The sequence below is a fragment of the Nicotiana tomentosiformis genome, chromosome 8, assembly GCF_000390325.3.
Source record: "Nicotiana tomentosiformis chromosome 8, ASM39032v3, whole genome shotgun sequence".
Taxonomy (NCBI): domain Eukaryota; kingdom Viridiplantae; phylum Streptophyta; class Magnoliopsida; order Solanales; family Solanaceae; genus Nicotiana; species Nicotiana tomentosiformis.
In genome coordinates this window covers 123,640,352-123,657,205 of record NC_090819.1, presented here as the reverse complement: position 1 = coordinate 123,657,205, position 16,854 = coordinate 123,640,352, and the positions used below count along the sequence as shown (strand labels likewise).

Sequence of the window (16,854 nt, the reverse complement as noted above, 5' to 3'; positions counted from 1 at the left end):
TTCGTGAAGAGGCCATGGAATCATAAATATATAAAACCCTATTGCTGATGTCAAACACAACCAATAACCAATGAAATTTCTCCACAATATTTATGGGCATAATCACAAAATCAACTTTGTCCCATACAATATTTGCAAGTAATCGGTACCCCAATATGTATTCTGCTATGACGTACTGGGGTTTGACAACAACAAGCTTCTTATCAGCAGGAGCATTAATGTACCTCTCATAAATTTGTTCAATTATAATCTTGAACATACAATCAGTGGTTGTAAACCGTGTTTTGTTTTCAGGATCATAAATTCCTCTCTTCCTCAAATAGTATAAAATAACATCAATGTGCTGTAAAAAAATAGATTTCATTATTTCTCAATACTTCATACAATTTAACTACAATTTTCAAACAAAAAATCTGCATATTTCTAAATTAACAGAATACTACAGCTAATCATTAAATTTTGTCAGGGTATGTGTGTACCGTGTTGTTGAGTACTTGCCCGGGATGTGCCAAAGTTTAAAACCAGTCATTTTTATTAACTTTTTCCATTCCAAGATCAAACCACAGGTTGAGCTAGTTATCTTTTAAAGTATAATGCGCCTTCCTCCTATTTAAAGACATAGCAAGTACAATTATTTTGTAGTTTCAGTTTGAAATCCATAAATTATATGCACTCGATAATATGAAAAAATTGTATAATCTAACATCTTTGAAACCATGTTGGTACCTAAATATAACCACTTATTGAATTTTTTCAACAAGTCGGGATCAACAATGTCGCTAATAACCCCAGTAAATAGATGCTTGATGTTGAAAATTGGAGGAGGTCCAACAGAAGTGCTTCCCCCAAAATTGAAATAAGGGAGAAAGGGGGATCTGGCATGCTTTCCAGGAATCCTTGTTCTTCCCTGATGTGCAGGGGTTGTTTCATCTTCATTTACCTCTCCAAGCTTAACAATCTGTGAGAAGTTCTCTGGAAGCTCAAAATCACCAAGTATTACCACCCTTTTTTTAGACCTGGAGTCATTGTCCAAATCACCTATATTGATGTAGTCGGTTAGTTCACCTACAAAATTTAAAACAAAAGAACAACATTGTATGTTGATTGTATTAGTTTTTTTGGAAAAACTGAAACTTATATAAAAGCTGTTATTTTTTTCTACAATTATATTGTAACATATAATACCAGTGAAATCTTTATTGTAATTGTCTCCTTGTTGTATAACATTTGCTTGTTGAATGGGAGATTTCAAAGGCATAGTCTCCTTCTCCTCATTTAAATGCTCTCCTTGTATGCCAAGTTTTGCATCTTCTTTTGGAGAGTCCACATGCATTGTTTCCTTTTCTGTTACAATAAATGTGTACAACTTAATAAAATTGTAGATCATTTGTAATAAACAAAAATAACACTGTAGATAAATTGTAGTTAATTTATTTAAATGTTGTCCTGTAGCTCAGATGTAATATGTATTGTGAAATGTAATGACCTAACCGATCATTTTGACTTTTAGAACCATGTTCCCCTAAATAAAACTCTATGTATGTGCTTTTATTAATTTATGACTTGTGGGGATGGTTGGTTCGGGATTTGAAAGTGTTCGGGTTGAAATCGGAACACTTGGTTCCTTAAGTTGGCCTTAAAATGCTAAGTTTGACTTCTGTCAATATTTTTAGAAAAATTCCCCCGGAATAGAATTTTGATGATTCCAACAGCTCCGTATGATGATTTTGGACTTAGGAGCGTGTTCGAAATTTATTTGGAATTTCATAGTTAAATTAGACTTGAAATGGCTAAAATAGGAATTTAAGTTTGGAAGTTTGACAGGGGAGTTGACTTTTTGATATCGGAGTCGAAACCCAATTCCGAAAATTTTCATAGCTCTATTATGTCATTTATGACTTGTGTGCAAAATTTGAGGTAAATTAGACTTGATTTGATAGGTTTCAGTATCGAATGTAGAAGTTGAAAATTTTAAGTTTCAATAAACTTGAATTGGAGTATGATTTGTGGTTTTAGCGTTGTTTGATGTGATTTGAGGTTTCCACTAAGTTTGTATGATATTTTAGGACTTGTTGGTATTTTTGGTTGAGGTCCCAATGAAGCTAACAGATCATTTTTGGACTTTGGGAGATAGCTGATAGCTGCTGGTATTTTTCTTCTGGTTTCCTTATACGCGATCGCATAGGTTCATCCGCGATCGCGTAAGATAATTTGGGGCAGAGGCAACTTTGTTCTACGTGATCGCGTGAAATGTTTTGCGATCGCGTAGGCTTGTTTGGGGCAGTGATGATTTTTGTTCTTCGCGATCGCGTGAGGAGGGCCGCGATCGCGTAGCTGTGGAAGTTTGTTATTCGCGAACGTATGAAGAAGGTCGCGTTCGCGTAGAGTAAGTGGAGCAGAAGTGGAGGTCACGCATTTGTACTTCGCGATCACGTGGATAAGTTCACGATCGCGTAGGACTGTAAGTTTGAGCTTCACAATCGCTTGGACAAGTCCGCGATCGCGTAGGGTTAATTTGGGCAGTGGAAAAATTATGCTTCGCAATCGCGTAAGAAGGTTCGCGATCGCGTAGAGCAAATGACTGGGCAAAGAGTTTAAGTTCTGACCCATTTTCCATTTTTATCGATTTGGAGTTCAGATTGAGGCGATGTTTGGGAGATTTTCAGATAAAACAACGAGGTAAGATTTCTTAACTCAATATTGGTTAAATTACTGAAATCCATCAGTGTTTTTATCATTTCATTGGTGAATTAAGTCGGAAATATTTGAAAACCCTCTTGGATAAATCTGAGGATTTGAGGGCCGAATTGTTATCGGAATTTAGTAATTTTGATATAGGTAGACTCGTGGTTGAATGGGCGTTCATATTTCGTAATTTTTACCGGATTCCGAGATGTGGGCCCCACGGACGATTTTTGAGTTAATTTTGAATTTTTATTGACAAATGTAGTATTTTCTTATGAAATTGATTCCTATAATTTTTGGTGACTGTATCAAATTATTTTGGCTAGATTTAAGCCATTCAGAGTTGGATAATCGAGTAAAAAGGCCTACTAGTGGATTAAATTGGAGCAAGTCAAGGTAAGTCTCTTGCCTAACCTTGTAAGGGGGAAATTACCTCATAGGTAATTTAAATTAATAATTATTGCTAATTGTGGGGGCTACGTACGCACGAAGTGACAAGAGTTTGTGTGTAGCTACTATTTATGCTAAAGTCCGGGTAGTTTAGGACTCAAATCATGAATTTCGTGTGTTAACTGCTGCTTGTGAAGTTAACTAATAAATTGGAAATTGTCGCAATTGAAGGAATTTTATTAATTCTGCTGGTTAAAGAATTTTTTTTGTAAATTCTATAAATCATGTTAATTTAAATATTTCTATTGTAATATTATTGATCCATAGTGAGTGTCAAAGTCGACCTCTCGTCATTACTTCTTCGAGAATAGGCTTGATACATACTGGGTACACGTTGTTTACGTACTCATGCTATGCTTGCTGCACTTTTTGTGCAGGATCTAAGACAGGTACTATCGGAGGATCCATCGGCGCGCACCCACGTTATCCAGAGGCTTAGTGGTGAGCTGCCCCTTTTTGAGCCGTTCTGCAGCAACTAGTGCCTCTTCTTGTATTTGTATTCTGTCTATTTTATTTCAGACAGTATTTAGAATTTTTTATAATCTACTAGATGCTCATACACTTGTGACACCAGGTCTTGGCACACACTAGTAGAATTTTTGGATTTAATTATTTTACTTGGGTTTTAACTTATCTTATTTCTCACATTGTCTTAATTTTTGAAAGTACTATGAGTTTTATTACTCGGATAATTTTTAAAGAAATGAATATATGTTTAAATTATTAGTTGGCTTGCCTAGCTGGATGTTGGGCGCCATCACGATCTATAGGTGAATTTGGGTCGTGACAACATGGTATCAGAGCACTAGGTTCACATAGGTCTCACAAGTTATGAGCAGACCTAATAGAGTCTTGCGGATCGGTACAGAGACGTCTGTACTTATCTTCGAGAGGCTATAGAGTTTTAGGAAACTACCTTTCTTCATCTTTCATCATGCAATTTATGTAGAACTAAATATCTTTCTCTTATTCTCTCACAGATGGTGAGAACGCGCTCTAATGAAGTTCACACCAAGGAAGAGCTACTCCCCCTGTTGTTACAGGCCGAGGGAGGGCTCCAGCCCATGGTAGGGGACGAGGACGTCCCAGGATTATTCCAGTTATGCCACTAGTGGGTCTATCAGAGGATCCCATTATTGAGGAACAGGGCGAGGTGCCCGTGGCAGAGCCAGCTCCGGTGGATTTCACGTCTGCACCGGGATTCCAGGAGGTCATGGCCATATTCTGCGGTTCATGGACACTATGACTAAGGCCGATTTATTTTCGGCAGATCCGGCCACATCTCAGGCGGGTGGGGGAGCACAGACCCCTACCACACAGGCTCATGGGCAGGCAACTGTTGTATATCATACCCAGGGTGCACTACCGTGGGTGGAGCCCAGCTAGTGGCAGTAGCTACACCAGAGCCCAGACCAGCTGCAACCGCCGAGCCGTAGAAACTATTGGACAAATGGACTAGACTACATCCTCCTATCTTTGGGGGTGAGTGACATGAGGATCCCTAGGACTTCATTGATCGGTGCAGGGACAGACTGCACAACATGAGGATATTGGAGTCTCATGGGGTAGACTTTGCTACTTTTCAGCTAGAGGGCAGAGCCCATAGATGGTGGAAGTTTTATCTTCTTGGCAAACCAGAAGATTCTTCTCCCATGACTTGGGACAAGTTCACTAGTATTTTCCTAGACAGGTATATTCCACCCTCCCAGAGGGAAGAATTGCGGTTTTAGTTTGAGCAGCTCCAGCAGGGTCAGATGTCAGTGACAGATTATGAGGCGAGGTTCTCTGAGTTATCTCGCCATGCACTTATAATACTCCCTACTGAGGCGTAGAGAGTGCAGAGGTTTATTGCGGGTTTACATACTGACATTCAGGCCACCATGGCCCGAGAGGTTGAGATGGGGACTTCTTATGAGTTGGTGGTGGAGATAGCCCGGAGGATTGAGGGTGTGCGTTAGTGTAGCCGAGAGTAGGTTATGAGAGATAAGCAGTTTAGATATTCTGGATAATTCAAAGGTGCTCCGTCTGGGGGCAGAGGTCAGTTCGTGAGAGGGCAGTCCAGCAGGCCCCCATATTCAGCACCACTGCCTCCTCGGGGTGCTCCAGTGCGACCTTATTTCAATGCTATGCCAGAGAGTTCTTATCGCCCACTAGCTATTTAGGGTTCTTCCAGTGGGTATTCAGGTCACCAGGGCCAGGCTCTTAGTCAGCAGCCATCGCACCGAAAAGTTGTTACGAGTGCGGGGATCCCAGTCACATGCGGAGATTCTGCCCCTAGCTTTAGGGTAGACCAGTGCAGTAGGGTCAGCAGCCTATGATTACCGCACCAGTTGCTCTACCAACCGTCCGACCACCAAAGGGTGGAGGACAGGTGGGTAAGGGCCGTCCTAGAGGTGGAGGTCAGCCAAGCGGAGGCCAGCCAGTTGGCGCTCTAGCTCTGTTCTATGCTTTTCCGGCCAGACCAGATGCAGAGGCCTCAGATGCCATGATTACAGGTATTATTTATGTTTGCGGCAAAGTTGCCTCCGTATTATTTGATCCATAATCTACATATTCATATGTTTCATTTTTATTTGCTCATTTACTGGGTGTTTCTCGTGAGTCCTTGAGTACTCCTGTTTATGTGTCCACTCCTGCGGGCGATTATGTTGTTGTGGATCGGATCTACCGGTCCTGCATTATTACATTCTGTGGTTATGAAACTAGAGCAGATCTTCAATTGCTTGAGATGACCGACTTTGAAATCATCCTGGGCATGGACTGGTTATATCCATATCATGCCATCCTAGATTGCCATGCCAAGACTGTTACCTTGGCTATTCAAACATTGCCTAGGCTGGAGTAAAAGGGTTCGTCTGTTAGTGCATTGAATCGAGTTATTTCTTTTATGAAGGCTCAACACATGGTTGAGAAGGGTTGTTTGGCTTATCTAGCCTATGTTCGAGATACTACTGTAGAGACTTCGACTATTGATTCAGTGCATGTAGTTCGAGAGTTCTCCGATGTATTTCCTTCAAATATTCCAAGCATGGCACCAGATCGTGATATTGATTTCTGTATTGATTTGGCTCCAGATACCCAGCCTATATCTATCCCACCGTATCGCATGGCTTCGAAAGAATTGAAAGAATTGAAAGAACAGCTTGATGAGTTACTAGCCAAAGGGTTTGTCAGACCGAGTGTATCGCCTTGGGGTACACCGGTGTTATTTGTGAAGAAGAAGGATGGAACGATGCGAATGTGTATTAATTATCACCAATTGAACAAAGTCACTATTAAGAATAAGTACCTGTTGCCGCGTATTGATGATCTATTTGACCAGTTGCAGGGTGCTGGGGTATTCTTTAAGATAGACTTGAGGTCGGGGTACCACTAGTTGAAGATTTAGGATTCGGATATTCCGAAAACTGCTTTCCGGACTAGATAAGGTCATTATGAAGTTCTGGTGATGTCTTTTGGTTTGACTAACGCCCCGGCGACATTTATGGATTTGATGAACTGGGTATTAAGGCCATATATTGATTCGTTTGTTATTGTCTTCATTGATGATATTTTGATTTACTCGCGCAGTAAGGAAGAGCACGAGCAGCATATGAGAGTGGTGCTTCAGACACTGCGGGAGCAGAAGCTATATGCTAAGTTTTCCAAATGTGAGTTTTGGCTAAATTCTGTGTCATTCTTAGGGCATATTGTATCGGGCGAGGGCATTAAAGTTGATCCTAAAAAGATCGAGGAAGATCATAATTGGCATCGTCCCACTTCGGCGACTGAGATCAGGAGTTTCCTGGGTTTAGCACGTTATTATCGTCGGTTCGTGGAGGGCTTTTTATCTATTGTAGCGCCTTTGACCAAATTGACCCAGAAGGGTGCTCCGTTCCGATGGTCTGATAATTGTGAGGCGAGCTTTCAGAAGCTCAAGACATCATTGACTACATCACCAGTGTTTCCTTCTGGTTCGGGGATGTATATTGTGTATTGTGACACTTCACGGGTTGGTTTGGGTTGTGTATTAATGTAGGAGGGGTGAGTTATTGCATATGCTTCACATCAGCTGAAACCCCACGAGATGAATTACCCGATATATGATTTAGAGTTAGCTGCAATTGTTCACGCTCTTAAGATTTGGAGGCATTATCTTTATGGAGTGTCTTGTGAAGTTTACACTGATCATCGCAGTTTACAACATTTGTTCAAGAGGAGAGATCTAAATTTGAGGCAGTGCAGATGGCTTGAGTTACTAAAAGATTATGATATTACTATCTTGTACCATCCGGGCAAAGCAAATATAGTTGCAGACACCTTGAGTAGAAAGGCGGAGAGTATGGATAGTTTGACTTTCATTTCAGTGGAGGAAAGGCCATTAGCTTTGGATATTCAATCCTTGGTTAACAGACTTGTGATTTATGAGTCTGGATATTTCAGAACCCAGCCGAGTTCTTGCATGTGTAGTGGCCTATTCTTCATTAATTGAGAAGATCAAGGCTCGCCAATATAATGATCCACACTTAATGGTTCTTTGAGAAACGATACTACGGGGTGGTGCCAAGGAAATTATTATTGGAAAGGATGGTGTTCTGTGACCCCAGGATCGTCTATGTGTTCCTAATGTGGATGGACTGAGGAAAAAGATCCTAGAAGAGGCACACAATTCTCGGTATTCTATTCATCGAGGTGCTACGAAGATGTATCGTGACCTGAGGCAGCTTTATTGGTGGCGGCGAATGAAAAAGGACATAGTTGAGTATGTAGCTAGGTGTCTAAATTACCAGCAAGTTAAATATGAGCACCAGAGGCCAGGTGACCTACTTCAGCTGATGACTATACCAAAGTGGAAATGGGAACGCATTACTATGGACTTTGTAGTTGGGTTACCGCAGACCTTGCGGAAGTTTGATGCAGTTTGGGTCATTGTTGACAGGCTGACCAAGTCGGCACACTTCATTCCGGTTGTGACTACATATACTTCAGAGAGGTTGGCCCAGATTTATATTCAGGAGATAGTTCGGTTACACGATGTGCCAATTTCTATCATATCAGATAGAGGCCCTCAGTTTACTTCACATTTCTGGAGAGCAGTACAGAGTGAATTGGGGACTCGCATAGAGCTCCTCACAGCTTTTCATCCGCGGACCGACGGGCAGTCGGAGCAGACAGTTCAGATTCTGAAGGACATGCTCAGGGCATATGTGATTGACTTTGGAGGTCAGCGGAATCGTTTCTTGACTTTGGCCGAGTTTGCTTATAATAACAGTTACCAATCCAGCATCGAGATGGCTCCATTTGAAGCTTTATATGGCTGGCGATGTTGCTCGCCCATCGGATGGTTTGAGCCCGGTGAGGCTAAGTTATATGGTACTGATTTCGTGAAAGATGTCTTAGAAAAGGTAAAGTTGATTCAGGAGTGACTTCGTACAGTACATTCCAGACATAAGAGTTACGCAGATCAGAAAGCGCGTGATTTATCGTTTATGGTGGGTGAAAAAGTTCTCTTAAAAGTTTCACCGGTGAAAGGAATTATGAGATTTAGGAAAAAGGGCAAGTTGAGCCCAAGGTTTATAGGTCCATTTGAGGTATTGAGACGAGTTGGGGAGGTTGCTTACGAGCTTGCTTTGCCTCCAGTCTATCAGGAGTCCATTCGGTTTTCCATGTATCTATGCTCCAGAAGTATCATGCCGACCTGTCACATGTATTAGACTTCAGTACAGTCCAGCTAGATAAAAGCTTGGGTTATTAAGAGGATCCAGTTGCCATTGTTGATAGACAGGTTTGCCAATTGAGGTCCAAGAAGATTTTTGCAGTAAAAGTCTAGTGGAGGGGCCAACCAGTCGAGAAAGCAACTTGGGAGGCCGAGGAAGACATGCGGAGCAAATATCCACACTTATTCAGCACTCCAGGTACAATTTTAAACCCGTTCGAGGATGAATGTTTGTTTAAGATGTGGAGAATGTAATGACCCAATCGGTCATTTTGACTTTTAGAACCATGTTTCCCTAAATAAAACTCCTTGTATGGGCTTTTATTAATTTATGACTTGTGGGGATGGTTGGCTCGGGATTTGAAAGTGTTCGGGTTGAAATCGGAACACTTAGTTCCTTAAGTTAGTCTTAAAATTTTAAGTTTGACTTCGGTCAACATTTTTAGAAAAAATGACCCTAGAATAGAATTTTGATGAGTCCAACAGCTCCATATGGTGATTTTGGACTTAGGAGCGTGAATTAGGAGCGTGTTCGAAATTTTATTTGGAAGTCCATAGTTAAATTAGACTTGAAATGGCTAAAATAGGAATTTACGTTTGGAGGTTTGACTGGGGAGTTGACTTTTTGATATCAGAGTCGGAACCCATTTCCGAAAATTTTCATAGCTTTGTTATGTCATTTATGACTTGCGTGCAAAATTTGATGTCAATCGGACTTGATTTGATAGGTTTCGGCATTGAATGTAAAAGTTAGAAATTTTAAGTTTCTATAAGCTTCAATTGGAGTATGAATCATGATTTTAGCATTGTTTGATGTGATTTGAGGTTTCGACTCAATTCGTATGATATTTTAGGACATGTTGGTATTTTTTGTTGAGGTCCCGAGGGATTCGGGTGAGTTTTGGACGGCTAACGGATCATTTTTGGACTTTGGGAGATAGCTGATAGCTGCTGGTATATTTCTTCTGGTTTCCTAATACGCGATCGCATAGGTTCATCTGCGATCGCGTAAGCTAATTTGGGGCAGAGGCGACTTTGTTCTATGCGATCGCGTGAAATGGTTTGTGATCGCATAGGCTTATTTAGGGCAATGATGATTTTTGTTCTTCACGATCGCGTGAGGAGGGCCGCGATCGCGTAGCTGTGGGAGTTTGTTATTCGCGAACACGTAAAGAAGGTCGCGCTCGCGTAGAGTAAGTGGAGCAGAACTGGAGGTCACGCATTTGTGCTTCGCGATCGAGTGAATAAGTTCGCGATCGCGTAGGCCTGTAAGTTTGAGCTTCGCGATCACGTGGACAAGTCCGCGATTGCGTAGGGTTAATTTGGGCAGTGAAAAAATTGTGCTTCGCGATCGCGTAGAGCAAATGACTGGGCAGAGAGTTTAAGTTCTGAAAATTCCATTTTTTATTTTTACCGATTTGGAGCTCGGATTGAGGCAATTTTTGGGAGATTTTTAGAGAAAACAACGGGGTAAGAGTTCTTAACTCAATATTGATTAAATTACCCGAATTCATTAACTGTTTTTATTATTTAATTGGTGAATTAAGTTGAAAAAGTTTGAAAACCCTCTTGGATAAATTTGAGGATTTGAGGGCCGAATTGTTATCGGAATTTAATAATTTTGGTATGGATAGATTCGTGGTTGAATGGGCATTCATATTTCGTAATATTTGCCGGATTCCGAGATGTGGGCCCCACGGACGAATTTTAAGTTAATTTCGAATTTTTATTGAAAAATATAGTATTTTCTTATGAAATTGATTCCTATAATTTTTGGTGACTGTATCGAATTATTTTGGCTAGATTCAAGCCATTCAGAGTTGGATAATCGAGTAAAAAGGCCTACTAGTGGATTAAATTGGAGCAAGTCGAGGTAAGTCTCTTGCCTAACCTTGTAAGGGAGAAATTACCCCATAGGTGATTTAAATTAATAATTATTGCTAATTGTAGGGGCTACGTACGCACGAAGTGACGAGAGTCCGTGCGTAGCTACTATTTATGCTAAAGTCCGGGCAGTTTAGAACTCAAATCATGAATTTCGTGTATTAATTGTATCCTTTATTTAATTAAAGTATTTGAACTATACTGTGAATTGTTAGGAAAAATAGTAAAAGATTGAAATCTCATATACTTGAATTTTTGTATAAATTAATTAATTATTAAAAGAAATTGTACACCCTCTTGTATTAATCTCATAATATATATATATATCCTCATTCCGGAGGTACATAAGAAAATGTCATCCTTTCTTGTGGAGCGGGCTGAACGCCTCAGCAGTATAGATGCATCTATGGATCGCACCGCACGTCCCTCGGCAGTGTACACGACACTCTGGATCAGGCCGTACGACCTCGGCAGAAATTATACCAAATAATAATAATTACACGATACCTTAATATTTTAATTGTTGCTTGTGAAGTTAATTAATAAATTAGAAATTATCGCATTTGAAGGAATTTAATTAATTCTGTTGGTTAAAGAAATATTTTTGTAAATTCTATAAATCACGTTGATTTAAATATTTCTATTTTAATATTATTAACCCATAGTGAGTGTCAAAGTCGACCTCTCGTCACTACTTCTTTGAGATTGCTTGATACTTACTGGGTACACGTTGTTTACGTACTCATGCTACGCTTGCTGCACTTTTTGTGCCTGACTTGAGACATGTACTATCGGAGGACCCATCGGCGCGCACCCACGTTATCCAGAGGCTTAGTGGTGAGCTGCCCCTTTCTGAGCTGTTCTGCAGCAACTAGTGCCTCTTCTTATATTTGTATTCTGTCTATTTTAGTTCAGACAGTATTTAGAATTTTTTATAATCTACTAGATGCTCATACACTTGTGACACCAGGTCTTGGCACACACTAGTAGAAATTTTGGATTTAATTATTTTACTTGGGTTTTAACTTATCTTATTTCTCACATTGTCTTAATTTTTGCAAGTACTCTGAGTTTTATTACTCGGATAATTTTTTTAAAAATGAATATATATTTAAATAATTAATTGGCTTGCCTAGTTGGATGTTTGGATCGTGACAAAATATGTGGATAGAATGTACTAAATCATACCTACAGTCTCTTCCTCCAATGCCCCTTAAAATTGGGAAGATAAGTCAACACCTACAGGAACATTCTCCTCATTTTGAAGGTAAGACATGTGCCTTGTATCTAAGAGATTAATTGGAAATATAATATAGATTATTTGTTGATAATTTAGGCTATATGTAGATATAATGTAAATATAATGTAGATTACTTGTCATTAAATTGTGTTAAAATTGTTAAAATACTTGTTTTACTGCTGCTGGCCAACACTGGTTTAGCACTACTGCCCGGATTCTGTTGTTTGTTCTTTTCTTTGTAATGCTCGTCATTTTTCCTAGAACTACCAGTAAACTGCATTGGGAATTTGTTAGGCTATGTACTTTATGAATACTATTATAAACATAAACATGCTAAAAATTATTGTCCAAAATGAATATATTTCGAATGAAACCTTAGCATCAATGTTCATATCCTGTTGACTTTTTATTGCCTATAACACAGACTTGATGGAATCATTGAGTAGCAGTCGAATGCTACCTAGTTTTTGAAAAACCTTAAGTACAAAAAATATTATAATGTATCTGACAATTAGATGTTTTTATATATATATATATATATATATATATATATATATATAAAACATAAATTAAAGAAACTAGCTAGGATTATCTTAAGAGGTTACCTTATTAACATCTTTTCTTAATCTTTTTAATTATTTCACAATATCTTTCTTGTCATCTATTCCCATTGCCTGCTTATGTCCAAATGGAGATGGAACATCTGCCGGATGCTCGCCCTTTGTTTCAGCTTCTTCAATAATGTATTCAACTTTGTCTGGCAAAGTTATTCTTGAAAGCTCTTATGGGGCGTCAAGCATGTTGGTGAATTGAGTGGAAAAAAAAGTGAGGGACCTAGTCAAAATATGTATAAAATGTGTAGATAATTTGAATTAAATTGTCTGTCCGGAAGTGAAAAATATTTACTTTGATCCATGATAGTTTGTTCATTCTATCTGCCAATGCAGATATTCATATCTTGTCCTTACTAGTTGTCCAGTTAAGTATGCGGGTGATCAAATTACCAACCCTTGTAGCTATATCGGTAATGACTCTAGAGCAACACTCATACAACTATATTTGCATAGCGAGTGCAAAACCTCGAATGAGATAAAAATGCACTGAAGAGTTGAGTTTGTGCCTAAGGGACTGAAGCAATTGTGTATAAGTTTTGATACCCCATGCGGAATTCGCATACTGCCCCGAGTCTACCAAGTAGAACCTAAAATGGTCTATCAAACTATTATCTTTCTCTGAAGGACAGAGGAAGAATTCTATCAGATAGAGAATACATAGCTTGACTGCATCCTCATCATTCACCCAACTATGGCTGGTTACAATTTGTTTCAAGTATGACTTCTCAACTTTTTTCTTGTTCGAAAATAGCTCCTTATTGTTTTACTGTCATACTTAATTGTATAACCAAAGTCAGTCATTTCTGTAAGACATCTAAGGCCGGTGATAAGGGCAAACTCCCTCAACCCAAAGTTCAGTCTCTCATCCTTTATCTCTGCAGTAAAAAAATCAGAATCAGATGCGTTCAATTCATACTTCATGAGAAGGTGAATTGCCTGATTTTGGATAAATATTTTGGGTAGGGAAAGAAAATGCCCAAAACATGTCTTCTTAAATAACTTTAACCCATTTTCAGACAATAACACCTTGATTTGCCTAGGAACAACAGGGTCAAATAATTTCTGAAACCTAGTGATGCCATAATCAACATAATGTGGTGCAAAAAATATTCGATTCCACACCAAAAGAAATAGTAAGGTAAAAAAACTTGTTTGAAGACAAAAAAAAAATATATTTCTACTATAATTTAGCTACAATCAGAAAGAAATTAATACATTGCATACAAGTAAGTTACAAAATTAGTAAACATATATAACAACTGACTACATTGAAGCTACAAATTATGTTTAGAGCAAAAAATTAGAAAGTAACAACAAGATATAATATATACAATTTGTTTACAGAAAATAAAACTAACATCTACAAATAGAGCAACTAATAACCAATAAAACCAACTAAATCAAGTAGTACATCCCCTAACAATATGATTTCGAATAATAGGCTATAAATATTCGATTCTGCACCAAAAGAAACAGTAAGTTAATAAAACTTTTTTGAAGACCAAAAAATAAAATAAATACAATTCTACTACAATTTAGCTACAGCCACAAAGACATTAATACATTGTATACAAGTAAGTTACAAAATTAGTAAACATATATAACAACTGACTATATTGAAGCTACTAATGCACTGATAAAATTATGTTTAGATCAAGAAATTAGAAAGTAACAACTAGACATAATATATACAATTTCTTTACAGAAAATAAAACTAACATCTACAAAATAGATCAAATAATAACCAATAAAACTAACTAAATCATGTAGTACATTCCCTAACAAAATAATTTCGAATAATATACAAGAAATCTATAATTTCGAGGGAAATGTAAAAAAGTTGATAACCAACAACAAATATACATAATGTAGATAAAATTTCTACAAATACAAAAAAAAAAAAAAAATGTATCGTCATGAGAATGAGATCAGGTTTTGTAACTTTAAAAAAAATCAAAATTGTAACTACTAAAATTTTACCTTCTCCAATTACTGTTGGAGTATAGTTTTAGGTGATTTTTGAACCTTCTACTTTTCTGAAGGTTTGACAGTAGGAGAAACTTTGATTTTTTTTGCAGGTTTCGGGATAACTTCTTCTTCGATGAAATCACCAGCATCCCTGTCATGCTTGAGTTTTGTTCGAGCTTCTACCCTAACTTCACGAGGAGAAAGCTTGGACGTTGTCTCTGGTTTTGCATGTGCCGATTTCACTACTTTTTTGGGTGAATCCTGTGAGAAAATACCCAAATCAAAAGTAGAAATATCACCAACATTAGCTTTTTTAGGGCTATTCTTCGAAACTCCTTTCTTTTTCATTGTAAGGGAAGGAAAAATTTAAGCTGCTACTATTTTCGTAGGATTTAGAGCGAAAATTCAGAAAGATTGAGAGAGATTATTAAAGATTTTTGAAAAAAAATAGAAGAGAGCGTTAATGAAGGGAGAGAGTATAGAATCATGGGGGGTATGGAGAAAGAAACGTGGGGGGAGTGGGATATGTACGTTAGAGAGATTATAGGAGTTAATTGATTCTCATTAAATTTCTAAAATGTATATAATTGGTAAATTGTATATGCCTATGTAATTAAATTGAAATTTGAGTAAGGAGGATAATAAAGTTTCAAATAGTGTATAGAAAGGTAAAATATATATATATATATATATATATATATATAAACAGAGTACGAACGTATTAGAACAACGTAACCTATGCTATATACATTGCGCCACAAAAGTTTCATCTATCAAAATAGCTGAAATCTCAAAGAGTTAGATTTATAGTTGAATGTTTAACAATAAAACAAAGGTTTTTCTTTTAAATCAAACTTGGAATCCCATCTTCATTCTCCTTTGCGAGTACCTAGGCTGATTAATTAAAATGATAATGATAAACTAAGCGGTTATTTTGCAATATGAAAGAGAATACTCTTAACAATTAACTCAGAATTAGTTCTTTGATTAATGTGTTTGTCACGATCCGAAATTTCCACCTTCGGACCGTAATAGCGCCTAACATTTCACTTGCTAGGCAAGCCAATGTTAGAATAATATTATCAATTTTAAAATAATTTTTAAATTTATTAATAACAAAGAACAATTACGGAAGTAAATTTTAAAATATAGTGAATAATCCATAAAAATAACAATGTCTAAATACCAACTCAGAATTGGTGTCACAAGTGCACGAGCTTCTAGAATAAATATAAATAAAGGTCTGAATAAATTAAAGTTGTCTGGAAACAAACACACAGCTAAAGTAAAATAGACGGGGACTTCAGAACTGCGGACGCTGTGCAGTTATACCTCAAGTCTCCTCCGAGTAGCTGAAATCCGAGCAAGTCTATGGTACACCATTGGGACTAACTCCGAAATCTGCACAAGAAGTACAGAGTGTAGTATCAGTACAACCGACCCCATGTACTGGTAAGTGCTGAGCCTAACCTCAACGAAGTAGTGACGAGGTTAAGGCGGGTCACTTACATTAACCTGTACGCAATATTAGTAACAACAATAAATAATAAAAATAAATCAGGTAACTCATTTATAGTAATTGAAGCTAACTCAGCAGTCATAACCAATTATCATTTTCCATCAATTTCCGTTGCAGTGTGCAATCCGCTCTCACAATATATTCACATTCAATTCTGTTGCAGCGTGCAACGCGCTCTCACAATATATTCACATTCAATTCTGTTGCAGCGTGCCGTCCGCTCTCACAATATATTCATTTTCAATCCTCTCATATAATTATTTAATCAATTATATATATTGACTTTTAAATAAGTTTATTGCGGCGTGCAATCCGATCCCCCAAATATTGACTTTTAATAAGTCTGTTGCGGCGTGCAATCCGATCCTCCAATATGGACTTTTTAATAAGTCTGTTGCGGCGTGCAACCCGATCCTCCAATATATCCATGTCAATCAATTCTGTTAGGGCGTGCAACCCGATCCTCCAATATATCCATTTATCAATTCTTATAGAAGAAATTTCCCCAATAAGTGCAATAATTAATATAAAATTATAAGACAACAAGCATACAATAATTATAATTTAATTATGAAACAAACAATGACAAATAGCAAATTATTATGGAAATCAGGGAGAAAATAGGCAGTTTAATATTTAATATGCTAAATGTCAAATAACAATTGAGACACATAATTCAAATAACTTGTAATAATTAATGCAGGAATTCAAGAATTAATATTTGACAAAGAATAGGAGAGAAACAATTATTATAATAATTAATTCATGATTTAAAACGATTTATGATTTTTCAAGTAAT

General features: G+C 37.6%; 1 protein-coding gene across 1 annotated transcript in view; it reads left to right on the top strand.

Moving 5' to 3' along the window:
- The window catches only part of LOC104089253 (uncharacterized), a 40,407-nt gene extending 28,543 nt beyond the window's left edge, over positions 1–11,864 (top strand). Inside the window, exon 3 of the transcript XR_011410606.1 lies at positions 11,851–11,864. The gene's annotated coding sequence lies outside the window, so the exon portion shown is untranslated. The remainder of the gene's footprint in view (positions 1–11,850) is intronic.
- The last annotated feature ends 4,990 nt before the right edge of the window (positions 11,865–16,854 follow it).